At 45.3% G+C, this 14,823-nt stretch overlaps 12 non-coding genes across 12 annotated transcripts; all 12 read right to left on the bottom strand.

Moving 5' to 3' along the window:
* Positions 1 to 74: 74 nt before the first annotated feature.
* LOC141160167 (U2 spliceosomal RNA) lies at positions 75 to 265 on the bottom strand. Its single transcript, XR_012250129.1, has one exon. It is a non-coding gene; the product is annotated as a U2 spliceosomal RNA (small nuclear RNA).
* A 1,117-nt stretch (positions 266 to 1,382) lies between these two features.
* On the bottom strand, positions 1,383 to 1,573 carry LOC141159775 (U2 spliceosomal RNA). Its single transcript, XR_012249773.1, has one exon. It is a non-coding gene; the product is annotated as a U2 spliceosomal RNA (small nuclear RNA).
* A 1,110-nt stretch (positions 1,574 to 2,683) lies between these two features.
* On the bottom strand, positions 2,684 to 2,874 carry LOC141160156 (U2 spliceosomal RNA). Its single transcript, XR_012250124.1, has one exon. It is a non-coding gene; the product is annotated as a U2 spliceosomal RNA (small nuclear RNA).
* A 1,116-nt stretch (positions 2,875 to 3,990) lies between these two features.
* LOC141159451 (U2 spliceosomal RNA) lies at positions 3,991 to 4,181 on the bottom strand. Its single transcript, XR_012249458.1, has one exon. It is a non-coding gene; the product is annotated as a U2 spliceosomal RNA (small nuclear RNA).
* Positions 4,182 to 5,301: 1,120 nt separating this feature from the next.
* On the bottom strand, positions 5,302 to 5,492 carry LOC141160145 (U2 spliceosomal RNA). The gene has a single exon (XR_012250114.1). It is a non-coding gene; the product is annotated as a U2 spliceosomal RNA (small nuclear RNA).
* Positions 5,493 to 6,608: 1,116 nt separating this feature from the next.
* LOC141159450 (U2 spliceosomal RNA) lies at positions 6,609 to 6,799 on the bottom strand. The gene has a single exon (XR_012249457.1). It is a non-coding gene; the product is annotated as a U2 spliceosomal RNA (small nuclear RNA).
* Positions 6,800 to 7,919: 1,120 nt separating this feature from the next.
* Positions 7,920 to 8,110, bottom strand: LOC141159523 (U2 spliceosomal RNA). Its single transcript, XR_012249528.1, has one exon. It is a non-coding gene; the product is annotated as a U2 spliceosomal RNA (small nuclear RNA).
* A 1,113-nt stretch (positions 8,111 to 9,223) lies between these two features.
* On the bottom strand, positions 9,224 to 9,414 carry LOC141160133 (U2 spliceosomal RNA). The gene has a single exon (XR_012250108.1). It is a non-coding gene; the product is annotated as a U2 spliceosomal RNA (small nuclear RNA).
* Positions 9,415 to 10,524: 1,110 nt separating this feature from the next.
* Positions 10,525 to 10,715, bottom strand: LOC141160121 (U2 spliceosomal RNA). Its single transcript, XR_012250097.1, has one exon. It is a non-coding gene; the product is annotated as a U2 spliceosomal RNA (small nuclear RNA).
* A 1,117-nt stretch (positions 10,716 to 11,832) lies between these two features.
* LOC141159449 (U2 spliceosomal RNA) lies at positions 11,833 to 12,023 on the bottom strand. Its single transcript, XR_012249456.1, has one exon. It is a non-coding gene; the product is annotated as a U2 spliceosomal RNA (small nuclear RNA).
* Positions 12,024 to 13,143: 1,120 nt separating this feature from the next.
* Positions 13,144 to 13,334, bottom strand: LOC141159521 (U2 spliceosomal RNA). The gene has a single exon (XR_012249527.1). It is a non-coding gene; the product is annotated as a U2 spliceosomal RNA (small nuclear RNA).
* Positions 13,335 to 14,449: 1,115 nt separating this feature from the next.
* Positions 14,450 to 14,640, bottom strand: LOC141159519 (U2 spliceosomal RNA). Its single transcript, XR_012249525.1, has one exon. It is a non-coding gene; the product is annotated as a U2 spliceosomal RNA (small nuclear RNA).
* Between the last annotated feature and the right edge of the window lie 183 nt (positions 14,641 to 14,823).

Below are 14,823 nucleotides of genomic sequence, written 5' to 3'. Positions count from 1 at the left end.
AAATCCGACAAACAAGCCAAATGAACAAAAAGCATTGAATTCAATTCTTTCTGATTTTAGAAACTGCATTAAAGAAGGGGTGCACCGGTCCTGGAGATACTGCAATACCAGGTCAATGCGTGGAGTGGACAGAGCAAGCTCTTTTTCCATCTCCCTGTTCTAAAAATCCATTTAATATATGGTCCCCAGATAGGGGACGTATCAGATATTAAACTGATAAGAACAGATACTACACTTGATCTTAGCCAAAAGGCCGAGAAGCGATAACCAGAATTGGTTTCCGACTACGGTGCCACCCAAGGATTCTGAAAAGTCCATTTGTGGAGATGGCCACCTGGACTCCCGTTAAGAAGACATGCTGTCAACCTCTAGATCCCTCACATGCCTGCACTTTTCGGCTTGCTGCTGCTGCAATCCACGCGTTTTAGATCTGCATAACTCCACCTCTTTTAGCACAGTACCCTCAACCCCCGGCTGTTCCCACCCGCCTCAACACCGTTGGAAGGGAGGAGAACCAATTAAGGCGGGGGGGGGGGGAGGAACGAGCAGCTGTCTACCCTTAGCAGGAGGGTTGCTGATTAATTACCTCTCCTGCTGCTGCTGCTGCTGGCTGTCCAGCAGCAGACTGAAGGTGGCTGCTGCTGTGCGCAGGTATATAAAGGCTCAGAGCCTATTATGACACGCGCAGCCAGCGTTCCATTGCCACATTCCGTCTACTGCAGGCGGGATACCTGGATGGCTGAATGTCACTGAGAAGCTCACAGAGACCGCCATAAGCAACAGTTTAAAAGAATGCCACAGACTAATCAACCAAACTTTTTGGGTTGGTTTCTCTTTTAAAGTCTGCAGGCATTAAATGAAAGAAGTCAGTGTTCCAGCAGAGGGAGACAACGTTTCAGAAAAGGCATTGTAGCAAACCAAAAAAGAAATTTTAAGCGCAGCAGAGTAACCAGCTCACATACCTGTTAGCTAAGGTGAGTTTAAAAGGCTGCTGTTGATAACAAGGGCATTTGCTAAATAGATGGTGTGTGTGCAACAATATACTGAAAGGTCAATTATATTGTGCAGCTTATCTCACCACCTGTAGTTATTTAGGTGAAAGCTCCAAAATGCTTGCCTAATATGTCTGTTTATCCAAAAGGAAGTATAGAGGGAGAGCTAGATAGATAGCATTGCATTACATTACATGGCAATGCAATGCACAGTTGCTGAAGTTGAACCAAAATGAGCTTGTCATCTGGCTTCTGCAACTTTTAACATGAAAAATCCAATGAGGAGAAGAAAAGCAAAGCCAAAGAGTCCATCCCAAAATCCGACAAACAAGCCAAATGAACAAAAAGCATTGAATTCAATTCTTTCTGATTTTAGAAACTGCATTAAAGAAGGGGTGCACCGGTCCTGGAGATACTGCAATACCAGGTCAATGCGTGGAGTGGACAGAGCAAGCTCTTTTTCCATCTCCCTGTTCTAAAAATCCATTTAATATATGGTCCCCAGATAGGGGACGTATCAGATATTAAACTGATAAGAACAGATACTACGCTTGATCTTAGCCAAAAGGCCGAGAAGCGATAACCAGAATTGGTTTCCGACTACGGTGCCACCCAAGGATTCTGAAAAGTCCATTTGTGGAGATGGCCACCTGGACTCCCGTTAAGAAGACATGCTGTCAACCTCTAGATCCCTCACATGCCTGCACTTTTCGGCTTGCTGCTGCTGCAATCCACGCGTTTTAGATCTGCATAACTCCACCTCTTTTAGCACAGTACCCTCAACCCCCGGCTGTTCCCACCCGCCTCAACACCGTTGGAAGGGAGGAGAACCAATTAAGGCGGGGCGGGGGGTGGAACGAGCAGCTGTCTACCCTTAGCAGGAGGGTTGCTGATTAATTACCTCTCCTGCTGCTGCTGGCTGTCCAGCAGCAGACTGAAGGTGGCTGCTGCTGTGCGCAGGTATATAAAGGCTCAGAGCCTTTTATGACACGCGCAGCCAGCGTTCCATTGCCACATTCCGTCTACTGCAGGCGGGATACCTGGATGGCTGAATGTCACTGAGAAGCTCACAGAGACCGCCATAAGCAACAGTTTAAAAGAATGCCACAGACTAATCAACCAAACTTTTTGGGTTGGTTTCTCTTTTATAGTCTGCAGGCATTAAATGAAAGAAGTCAGTGTTCCAGCAGAGGGAGACAACGTTTCAGAAAAGGCATTGTAGCAAACCAAAAAAGAAATTTTAAGCGCAGCAGAGTAACCAGCTCACATACCTGTTAGCTCAGGTGAGTTTAAAAGGCTGCTGTTGATAACAAGGGCATTTGCTAAATAGATGGTGTGTGTGCAACAATATACTGAAAGGTCAATTATATTGTGCAGCTTATCTCACCACCTGTAGTTATTTAGGTGAAAGCTCCAAAATGCTTGCCTAATATGTCTGTTTATCCAAAAGGAAGTATAGAGGGAGAGCTAGATAGATAGCATTGCATTACATTACATGGCAATGCAATGCACAGTTGCTGAAGTTGAACCAAAATGAGCTTGTCATCTGGCTTCTGCAACTTTTAACATGAAAAATCCAATGAGGAGAAGAAAAGCAAAGCCAAAGAGTCCATCCCAAAATCCGACAAACAAGCCAAATGAACAAAAAGCATTGAATTCAATTCTTTCTGATTTTAGAAACTGCATTAAAGAAGGGGTGCACCGGTCCTGGAGATACTGCAATACCAGGTCAATGCGTGGAGTGGACAGAGCAAGCTCTTTTTCCATCTCCCTGTTCTAAAAATCCATTTAATATATGGTCCCCAGATAGGGGACGTATCAGATATTAAACTGATAAGAACAGATACTACACTTGATCTTAGCCAAAAGGCCGAGAAGCGATAACCAGAATTGGTTTCCGACTACGGTGCCACCCAAGGATTCTGAAAAGTCCATTTGTGGAGATGGCCACCTGGACTCCCGTTAAGAAGACATGCTGTCAACCTCTAGATCCCTCACATGCCTGCACTTTTCGGCTTGCTGCTGCTGCAATCCAAGCGTTTTAGATCTGCATAACTCCACCTCTTTTAGCACAGTACCCTCAACCCCCGGCTGTTCCCACCCGCCTCAACACCGTTGGAAGGGAGGAGAACCAATTAAGGCGGGGGGGGGGGTGGAACGAGCAGCTGTCTACCCTTAGCAGGAGGGTTGCTGATTAATTACCTCTCCTGCTGCTGCTGCTGCTGGCTGTCCAGCAGCAGACTGAAGGTGGCTGCTGCTGTGCGCAGGTATATAAAGGCTCAGAGCCTATTATGACACGCGCAGCCAGCGTTCCATTGGCACATTCCGTCTACTGCAGGCGGGATAACTGGATGGCTGAATGTCACTGAGAAGCTCACAGAGACCGCCATAAGCAACAGTTTAAAAGAATGCCACAGACTAATCAACCAAACTTTTTGGGTTGGTTTCTCTTTTATAGTCTGCAGGCATTAAATGAAAGAAGTCAGTGTTCCAGCAGAGGGAGACAACGTTTCAGAAAAGGCATTGTAGCAAACCAAAAAAGAAATTTTAAGCGCAGCAGAGTAACCAGCTCACATACCTGTTAGCTCAGGTGAGTTTAAAAGGCTGCTGTTGATAACAAGGGCATTTGCTAAATAGATGGTGTGTGTGCAACAATATACTGAAAGGTCAATTATATTGTGCAGCTTATCTCACCACCTGTAGTTATTTAGGTGAAAGCTCCAAAATGCTTGCCTAATATGTCTGTTTATCCAAAAGGAAGTATAGAGGGAGAGCTAGATAGATAGCATTGCATTACATTACATGGCAATGCAATGCACAGTTGCTGAAGTTGAACCAAAATGAGCTTGTCATCTGGCTTCTGCAACTTTTAACATGAAAAATCCAATGAGGAGAAGAAAAGCAAAGCCAAAGAGTCCATCCCAAAATCCGACAAACAAGCCAAATGAACAAAAAGCATTGAATTCAATTCTTTCTGATTTTAGAAACTGCATTAAAGAAGGGGTGCACCGGTCCTGGAGATACTGCAATACCAGGTCAATGCATGGAGTGGACAGAGCAAGCTCTTTTTCCATCTCCCTGTTCTAAAAATCCATTTAATATATGGTCCCCAGATAGGGGACGTATCAGATATTAAACTGATAAGAACAGATACTACACTTGATCTTAGCCAAAAGGCCGAGAAGCGATAACCAGAATTGGTTTCCCACTACGGTGCCACCCAAGGATTCTGAAAAGTCCATTTGTGGAGATGGCCACCTGGACTCCCGTTAAGAAGACATGCTGTCAACCTCTAGATCCCTCACATGCCTGCACTTTTCGGCTTGCTGCTGCTGCAATCCACGCGTTTTAGATCTGCATAACTCCACCTCTTTTAGCACAGTACCCTCAAACCCCGGCTGTTCCCACCCGCCTCAACACCGTTGGAAGGGAGGAGAACCAATTAAGGCGGGGGGGGTGGGGGGTGGAACGAGCAGCTGTCTACCCTTAGCAGGAGGGTTGCTGATTAATTACCTCTCCTGCTGCTGCTGCTGCTGGCTGTCCAGCAGCAGACTGAAGGTGGCTGCTGCTGTGCGCAGGTATATAAAGGCTCAGAGCCTATTATGACACGCGCAGCCAGCGTTCCATTGCCACATTCCGTCTACTGCAGGCGGGATACCTGGATGGCTGAATGTCACTGAGAAGCTCACAGAGACCGCCATAAGCAACAGTTTAAAAGAATGCCACAGACTAATCAACCAAACTTTTTGGGTTGGTTTCTCTTTTATAGTCTGCAGGCATTAAATGAAAGAAGTCAGTGTTCCAGCAGAGGGAGACAACGTTTCAGAAAAGGCATTGTAGCAAACCAAAAAAGAAATTTTAAGCGCAGCAGAGTAACCAGCTCACATACCTGTTAGCTCAGGTGAGTTTAAAAGGCTGCTGTTGATAACAAGGGCATTTGCTAAATAGATGGTGTGTGTGCAACAATATACTGAAAGGTCAATTATATTGTGCAGCTTATCTCACCACCTGTAGTTATTTAGGTGAAAGCTCCAAAATGCTTGCCTAATATGTCTGTTTATCCAAAAGGAAGTATAGAGGGAGAGCTAGATAGATAGCATTGCATTACATTACATGGCAATGCAATGCACAGTTGCTGAAGTTGAACCAAAATGAGCTTGTCATCTGGCTTCTGCAACTTTTAACATGAAAAATCCAATGAGGAGAAGAAAAGCAAAGCCAAAGAGTCCATCCCAAAATCCGACAAACAAGCCAAATGAACAAAAAGCATTGAATTCAATTCTTTCTGATTTTAGAAACTGCATTAAAGAAGGGGTGCACCGGTCCTGGAGATACTGCAATACCAGGTCAATGCGTGGAGTGGACAGAGCAAGCTCTTTTTCCATCTCCCTGTTCTAAAAATCCATTTAATATATGGTCCCCAGATAGGGGACGTATCAGATATTAAACTGATAAGAACAGATACTACACTTGATCTTAGCCAAAAGGCCGAGAAGCGATAACCAGAATTGGTTTCCGACTACGGTGCCACCCAAGGATTCTGAAAAGTCCATTTGTGGAGATGGCCACCTGGACTCCCGTTAAGAAGACATGCTGTCAACCTCTAGATCCCTCACATGCCTGCACTTTTCGGCTTGCTGCTGCTGCAATCCAAGCGTTTTAGATCTGCATAACTCCACCTCTTTTAGCACAGTACCCTCAACCCCCGGCTGTTCCCACCCGCCTCAACACCGTTGGAAGGGAGGAGAACCAATTAAGGCGGGGGGGGGGGTGGAACGAGCAGCTGTCTACCCTTAGCAGGAGGGTTGCTGATTAATTACCTCTCCTGCTGCTGCTGCTGCTGGCTGTCCAGCAGCAGACTGAAGGTGGCTGCTGCTGTGCGCAGGTATATAAAGGCTCAGAGCCTATTATGACACGCGCAGCCAGCGTTCCATTGGCACATTCCGTCTACTGCAGGCGGGATAACTGGATGGCTGAATGTCACTGAGAAGCTCACAGAGACCGCCATAAGCAACAGTTTAAAAGAATGCCACAGACTAATCAACCAAACTTTTTGGGTTGGTTTCTCTTTTATAGTCTGCAGGCATTAAATGAAAGAAGTCAGTGTTCCAGCAGAGGGAGACAACGTTTCAGAAAAGGCATTGTAGCAAACCAAAAAAGAAATTTTAAGCGCAGCAGAGTAACCAGCTCACATACCTGTTAGCTCACGTGAGTTTAAAAGGCTGCTGTTGATAACAAGGGCATTTGCTAAATAGATGGTGTGTGTGCAACAATATACTGAAAGGTCAATTATATTGTGCAGCTTATCTCACCACCTGTAGTTATTTAGGTGAAAGCTCCAAAATGCTTGCCTAATATGTCTGTTTATCCAAAAGGAAGTATAGAGGGAGAGCTAGATAGATAGCATTGCATTACATTACATGGCAATGCAATGCACAGTTGCTGAAGTTGAACCAAAATGAGCTTGTCATCTGGCTTCTGCAACTTTTAACATGAAAAATCCAATGAGGAGAAGAAAAGCAAAGCCAAAGAGTCCATCCCAAAATCCGACAAACAAGCCAAATGAACAAAAAGCATTGAATTCAATTCTTTCTGATTTTAGAAACTGCATTAAAGAAGGGGTGCACCGGTCCTGGAGATACTGCAATACCAGGTCAATGCATGGAGTGGACAGAGCAAGCTCTTTTTCCATCTCCCTGTTCTAAAAATCCATTTAATATATGGTCCCCAGATAGGGGACGTATCAGATATTAAACTGATAAGAACAGATACTACACTTGATCTTAGCCAAAAGGCCGAGAAGCGATAACCAGAATTGGTTTCCCACTACGGTGCCACCCAAGGATTCTGAAAAGTCCATTTGTGGAGATGGCCACCTGGACTCCCGTTAAGAAGACATGCTGTCAACCTCTAGATCCCTCACATGCCTGCACTTTTCGGCTTGCTGCTGCTGCAATCCACGCGTTTTAGATCTGCATAACTCCACCTCTTTTAGCACAGTACCCTCAAACCCCGGCTGTTCCCACCCGCCTCAACACCGTTGGAAGGGAGGAGAACCAATTAAGGCGGGGGGGGTGGGGGGTGGAACGAGCAGCTGTCTACCCTTAGCAGGAGGGTTGCTGATTAATTACCTCTCCTGCTGCTGCTGCTGCTGGCTGTCCAGCAGCAGACTGAAGGTGGCTGCTGCTGTGCGCAGGTATATAAAGGCTCAGAGCCTATTATGACACGCGCAGCCAGCGTTCCATTGCCACATTCCGTCTACTGCAGGCGGGATACCTGGATGGCTGAATGTCACTGAGAAGCTCACAGAGACCGCCATAAGCAACAGTTTAAAAGAATGCCACAGACTAATCAACCAAACTTTTTGGGTTGGTTTCTCTTTTATAGTCTGCAGGCATTAAATGAAAGAAGTCAGTGTTCCAGCAGAGGGAGACAACGTTTCAGAAAAGGCATTGTAGCAAACCAAAAAAGAAATTTTAAGCGCAGCAGAGTAACCAGCTCACATACCTGTTAGCTCAGGTGAGTTTAAAAGGCTGCTGTTGATAACAAGGGCATTTGCTAAATAGATGGTGTGTGTGCAACAATATACTGAAAGGTCAATTATATTGTGCAGCTTATCTCACCACCTGTAGTTATTTAGGTGAAAGCTCCAAAATGCTTGCCTAATATGTCTGTTTATCCAAAAGGAAGTATAGAGGGAGAGCTAGATAGATAGCATTGCATTACATTACATGGCAATGCAATGCACAGTTGCTGAAGTTGAACCAAAATAAGCTTGTCATCTGGCTTCTGCAACTTTTAACATGAAAAATCCAATGAGGAGAAGAAAAGCAAAGCCAAAGAGTCCATCCCAAAATCCGACAAACAAGCCAAATGAACAAAAAGCATTGAATTCAATTCTTTCTGATTTTAGAAACTGCATTAAAGAAGGGGTGCACCGGTCCTGGAGATACTGCAATACCAGGTCAATGCGTGGAGTGGACAGAGCAAGCTCTTTTTCCATCTCCCTGTTCTAAAAATCCATTTAATCTATGGTCCCCAGATAGGGGACGTATCAGATATTAAACTGATAAGAACAGATACTACACTTGATCTTAGCCAAAAGGCCGAGAAGCGATAACCAGAATTGGTTTCCGACTACGGTGCCACCCAAGGATTCTGAAAAGTCCATTTGTGGAGATGGCCACCTGGACTCCCGTTAAGAAGACATGCTGTCAACCTCTAGATCCCTCACATGCCTGCACTTTTCGGCTTGCTGCTGCTGCAACCCACGCGTTTTAGATCTGCATAACTCCACCTCTTTTAGCACAGTACCCTCAACCCCCGGCTGTTCCCACCCGCCTCAACACCGTTGGAAGGGAGGAGAACCAATTAAGGCGGGGGGGGGGGTGGAACGAGCAGCTGTCTACCCTTAGCAGGAGGGTTGCTGATTAATTACCTCTCCTGCTGCTGCTGCTGGCTGTCCAGCAGCAGACTGAAGGTGGCTGCTGCTGTGCGCAGGTATATAAAGGCTCAGAGCCTATTATGACACGCGCAGCCAGCGTTCCATTGCCACATTCCGTCTACTGCAGGCGGGATACCTGGATGGCTGAATGTCACTGAGAAGCTCACAGAGACCGCCATAAGCAACAGTTTAAAAGAATGCCACAGACTAATCAACCAAACTTTTTGGGTTGGTTTCTCTTTTATAGTCTGCAGGCATTAAATGAAAGAAGTCAGTGTTCCAGCAGAGGGAGACAACGTTTCAGAAAAGGCATTGTAGCAAACCAAAAAAGAAATTTTAAGCGCAGCAGAGTAACCAGCTCACATACCTGTTAGCTCAGGTGAGTTTAAAAGGCTGCTGTTGATAACAAGGGCATTTGCTAAATAGATGGTGTGTGTGCAACAATATACTGAAAGGTCAATTATATTGTGCAGCTTATCTCACCACCTGTAGTTATTTAGGTGAAAGCTCCAAAATGCTTGCCTAATATGTCTGTTTATCCAAAAGGAAGTATAGAGGGAGAGCTAGATAGATAGCATTGCATTACATTACATGGCAATGCAATGCACAGTTGCTGAAGTTGAACCAAAATGAGCTTGTCATCTGGCTTCTGCAACTTTTTACATGAAAAATCCAATGAGGAGAAGAAAAGCAAAGCCAAAGAGTCCATCCCAAAATCCGACAAACAAGCCAAATGAACAAAAAGCATTGAATTCAATTCTTTCTGATTTTAGAAACTGCATTAAAGAAGGGGTGCACCGGTCCTGGAGATACTGCAATACCAGGTCAATGCGTGGAGTGGACAGAGCAAGCTCTTTTTCCATCTCCCTGTTCTAAAAATCCATTTAATATATGGTCCCCAGATAGGGGACGTATCAGATATTAAACTGATAAGAACAGATACTACACTTGATCTTAGCCAAAAGGCCGAGAAGCGATAACCAGAATTGGTTTCCGACTACGGTGCCACCCAAGGATTCTGAAAAGTCCATTTGTGGAGATGGCCACCTGGACTCCCGTTAAGAAGACATGCTGTCAACCTCTAGATCCCTCACATGCCTGCACTTTTCGGCTTGCTGCTGCTGCAATCCACGCGTTTTAGATCTGCATAACTCCACCTCTTTTAGCACAGTACCCTCAACCCCCGGCTGTTCCCACCCGCCTCAACACCGTTGGAAGGGAGGAGAACCAATTAAGGCGGGGGGGGGGGTGGAACGAGCAGCTGTCTACCCTTAGCAGGAGGGTTGCTGATTAATTACCTCTCCTGCTGCTGCTGGCTGTCCAGCAGCAGACTGAAGGTGGCTGCTGCTGTGCGCAGGTATATAAAGGCTCAGAGCCTTTTATGACACGCGCAGCCAGCGTTCCATTGCCACATTCCGTCTACTGCAGGCGGGATACCTGGATGGCTGAATGTCACTGAGAAGCTCACAGAGACCGCCATAAGCAACAGTTTAAAAGAATGCCACAGACTAATCAACCAAACTTTTTGGGTTGGTTTCTCTTTTATAGTCTGCAGGCATTAAATGAAAGAAGTCAGTGTTCCAGCAGAGGGAGACAACGTTTCAGAAAAGGCATTGTAGCAAACCAAAAAAGAAATTTTAAGCGCAGCAGAGTAACCAGCTCACATACCTGTTAGCTCAGGTGAGTTTAAAAGGCTGCTGTTGATAACAAGGGCATTTGCTAAATAGATGGTGTGTGTGCAACAATATACTGAAAGGTCAATTATATTGTGCAGCTTATCTCACCACCTGTAGTTATTTAGGTGAAAGCTCCAAAATGCTTGCCTAATATGTCTGTTTATCCAAAAGGAAGTATAGAGGGAGAGCTAGATAGATAGCATTGCATTACATTACATGGCAATGCAATGCACAGTTGCTGAAGTTGAACCAAAATGAGCTTGTCATCTGGCTTCTGCAACTTTTAACATGAAAAATCCAATGAGGAGAAGAAAAGCAAAGCCAAAGAGTCCATCCCAAAATCCGACAAACAAGCCAAATGAACAAAAAGCATTGAATTCAATTCTTTCTGATTTTAGAAACTGCATTAAAGAAGGGGTGCACCGGTCCTGGAGATACTGCAATACCAGGTCAATGCGTGGAGTGGACAGAGCAAGCTCTTTTTCCATCTCCCTGTTCTAAAAATCCATTTAATATATGGTCCCCAGATAGGGGACGTATCAGATATTAAACTGATAAGAACAGATACTACACTTGATCTTAGCCAAAAGGCCGAGAAGCGATAACCAGAATTGGTTTCCGACTACGGTGCCACCCAAGGATTCTGAAAAGTCCATTTGTGGAGATGGCCACCTGGACTCCCGTTAAGAAGACATGCTGTCAACCTCTAGATCCCTCACATGCCTGCACTTTTCGGCTTGCTGCTGCTGCAATCCAAGCGTTTTAGATCTGCATAACTCCACCTCTTTTAGCACAGTACCCTCAACCCCCGGCTGTTCCCACCCGCCTCAACACCGTTGGAAGGGAGGAGAACCAATTAAGGCGGGGGGGGGGGGTGGAACGAGCAGCTGTCTACCCTTAGCAGGAGGGTTGCTGATTAATTACCTCTCCTGCTGCTGCTGCTGCTGGCTGTCCAGCAGCAGACTGAAGGTGGCTGCTGCTGTGCGCAGGTATATAAAGGCTCAGAGCCTATTATGACACGCGCAGCCAGCTTTCCATTGGCACATTCCGTCTACTGCAGGCGGGATAACTGGATGGCTGAATGTCACTGAGAAGCTCACAGAGACCGCCATAAGCAACAGTTTAAAAGAATGCCACAGACTAATCAACCAAACTTTTTGGGTTGGTTTCTCTTTTATAGTCTGCAGGCATTAAATGAAAGAAGTCAGTGTTCCAGCAGAGGGAGACAACGTTTCAGAAAAGGCATTGTAGCAAACCAAAAAAGAAATTTTAAGCGCAGCAGAGTAACCAGCTCACATACCTGTTAGCTCAGGTGAGTTTAAAAGGCTGCTGTTGATAACAAGGGCATTTGCTAAATAGATGGTGTGTGTGCAACAATATACTGAAAGGTCAATTATATTGTGCAGCTTATCTCACCACCTGTAGTTATTTAGGTGAAAGCTCCAAAATGCTTGCCTAATATGTCTGTTTATCCAAAAGGAAGTATAGAGGGAGAGCTAGATAGATAGCATTGCATTACATTACATGGCAATGCAATGCACAGTTGCTGAAGTTGAACCAAAATGAGCTTGTCATCTGGCTTCTGCAACTTTTAACATGAAAAATCCAATGAGGAGAAGAAAAGCAAAGCCAAAGAGTCCATCCCAAAATCCGACAAACAAGCCAAATGAACAAAAAGCATTGAATTCAATTCTTTCTGATTTTAGAAACTGCATTAAAGAAGGGGTGCACCGGTCCTGGAGATACTGCAATACCAGGTCAATGCATGGAGTGGACAGAGCAAGCTCTTTTTCCATCTCCCTGTTCTAAAAATCCATTTAATATATGGTCCCCAGATAGGGGACGTATCAGATATTAAACTGATAAGAACAGATACTACACTTGATCTTAGCCAAAAGGCCGAGAAGCGATAACCAGAATTGGTTTCCCACTACGGTGCCACCCAAGGATTCTGAAAAGTCCATTTGTGGAGATGGCCACCTGGACTCCCGTTAAGAAGACATGCTGTCAACCTCTAGATCCCTCACATGCCTGCACTTTTCGGCTTGCTGCTGCTGCAATCCACGCGTTTTAGATCTGCATAACTCCACCTCTTTTAGCACAGTACCCTCAAACCCCGGCTGTTCCCACCCGCCTCAACACCGTTGGAAGGGAGGAGAACCAATTAAGGCGGGGGGGGTGGGGGGTGGAACGAGCAGCTGTCTACCCTTAGCAGGAGGGTTGCTGATTAATTACCTCTCCTGCTGCTGCTGCTGCTGGCTGTCCAGCAGCAGACTGAAGGTGGCTGCTGCTGTGCGCAGGTATATAAAGGCTCAGAGCCTATTATGACACGCGCAGCCAGCGTTCCATTGCCACATTCCGTCTACTGCAGGCGGGATACCTGGATGGCTGAATGTCACTGAGAAGCTCACAGAGACCGCCATAAGCAACAGTTTAAAAGAATGCCACAGACTAATCAACCAAACTTTTTGGGTTGGTTTCTCTTTTATAGTCTGCAGGCATTAAATGAAAGAAGTCAGTGTTCCAGCAGAGGGAGACAACGTTTCAGAAAAGGCATTGTAGCAAACCAAAAAAGAAATTTTAAGCGCAGCAGAGTAACCAGCTCACATACCTGTTAGCTCAGGTGAGTTTAAAAGGCTGCTGTTGATAACAAGGGCATTTGCTAAATAGATGGTGTGTGTGCAACAATATACTGAAAGGTCAATTATATTGTGCAGCTTATCTCACCACCTGTAGTTATTTAGGTGAAAGCTCCAAAATGCTTGCCTAATATGTCTGTTTATCCAAAAGGAAGTATAGAGGGAGAGCTAGATAGATAGCATTGCATTACATTACATGGCAATGCAATGCACAGTTGCTGAAGTTGAACCAAAATAAGCTTGTCATCTGGCTTCTGCAACTTTTAACATGAAAAATCCAATGAGGAGAAGAAAAGCAAAGCCAAAGAGTCCATCCCAAAATCCGACAAACAAGCCAAATGAACAAAAAGCATTGAATTCAATTCTTTCTGATTTTAGAAACTGCATTAAAGAAGGGGTGCACCGGTCCTGGAGATACTGCAATACCAGGTCAATGCGTGGAGTGGACAGAGCAAGCTCTTTTTCCATCTCCCTGTTCTAAAAATCCATTTAATCTATGGTCCCCAGATAGGGGACGTATCAGATATTAAACTGATAAGAACAGATACTACACTTGATCTTAGCCAAAAGGCCGAGAAGCGATAACCAGAATTGGTTTCCGACTACGGTGCCACCCAAGGATTCTGAAAAGTCCATTTGTGGAGATGGCCACCTGGACTCCCGTTAAGAAGACATGCTGTCAACCTCTAGATCCCTCACATGCCTGCACTTTTCGGCTTGCTGCTGCTGCAACCCACGCGTTTTAGATCTGCATAACTCCACCTCTTTTAGCACAGTACCCTCAACCCCCGGCTGTTCCCACCCGCCTCAACACCGTTGGAAGGGAGGAGAACCAATTAAGGCGGGGGGGGGGGGGTGGAACGAGCAGCTGTCTACCCTTAGCAGGAGGGTTGCTGATTAATTACCTCTCCTGCTGCTGCTGCTGGCTGTCCAGCAGCAGACTGAAGGTGGCTGCTGCTGTGCGCAGGTATATAAAGGCTCAGAGCCTATTATGACACGCGCAGCCAGCGTTCCATTGCCACATTCCGTCTACTGCAGGCGGGATACCTGGATGGCTGAATGTCACTGAGAAGCTCACAGAGACCGCCATAAGCAACAGTTTAAAAGAATGCCACAGACTAATCAACCAAACTTTTTGGGTTGGTTTCTCTTTTATAGTCTGCAGGCATTAAATGAAAGAAGTCAGTGTTCCAGCAGAGGGAGACAACGTTTCAGAAAAGGCATTGTAGCAAACCAAAAAAGAAATTTTAAGCGCAGCAGAGTAACCAGCTCACATACCTGTTAGCTCAGGTGAGTTTAAAAGGCTGCTGTTGATAACAAGGGCATTTGCTAAATAGATGGTGTGTGTGCAACAATATACTGAAAGGTCAATTATATTGTGCAGCTTATCTCACCACCTGTAGTTATTTAGGTGAAAGCTCCAAAATGCTTGCCTAATATGTCTGTTTATCCAAAAGGAAGTATAGAGGGAGAGCCAGATAGATAGCATTGCATTACATTACATGGCAATGCAATGCACAGTTGCTGAAGTTGAACCAAAATGAGCTTGTCATCTGGCTTCTGCAACTTTTAACATGAAAAATCCAATGAGGAGAAGAAAAGCAAAGCCAAAGAGTCCATCCCAAAATCCGACAAACAAGCCAAATGAACAAAAAGCATTGAATTCAATTCTTTCTGATTTTAGAAACTGCATTAAAGAAGGGGTGCACCGGTCCTGGAGATACTGCAATACCAGGTCAATGCGTGGAGTGGACAGAGCAAGCTCTTTTTCCATCTCCCTGTTCTAAAAATCCATTTAATCTATGGTCCCCAGATAGGGGACGTATCAGATATTAAACTGATAAGAACAGATACTACACTTGATCTTAGCCAAAAGGCCGAGAAGCGATAACCAGAATTGGTTTCCGACTACGGTGCCACCCAAGGATTCTGAAAAGTCCATTTGTGGAGATGGCCACCTGGACTCCCGTTAAGAAGACATGCTGTCAACCTCTAGATCCCTCACATGCCTGCACTTTTCGGCTTGCTGCTGCTGCAACCCACGCGTTTTAGATCTGCATAACTCCACCTCT

Source organism: Phyllobates terribilis, unplaced genomic scaffold (assembly GCF_046119375.1).
Source record: "Phyllobates terribilis strain yellow unplaced genomic scaffold, ASM4611937v1 Scaffold_8__6_contigs__length_399053987, whole genome shotgun sequence".
NCBI lineage: Eukaryota > Metazoa > Chordata > Amphibia > Anura > Dendrobatidae > Phyllobates > Phyllobates terribilis.
This window is presented reverse-complemented; position numbering and strand designations above follow the sequence as displayed.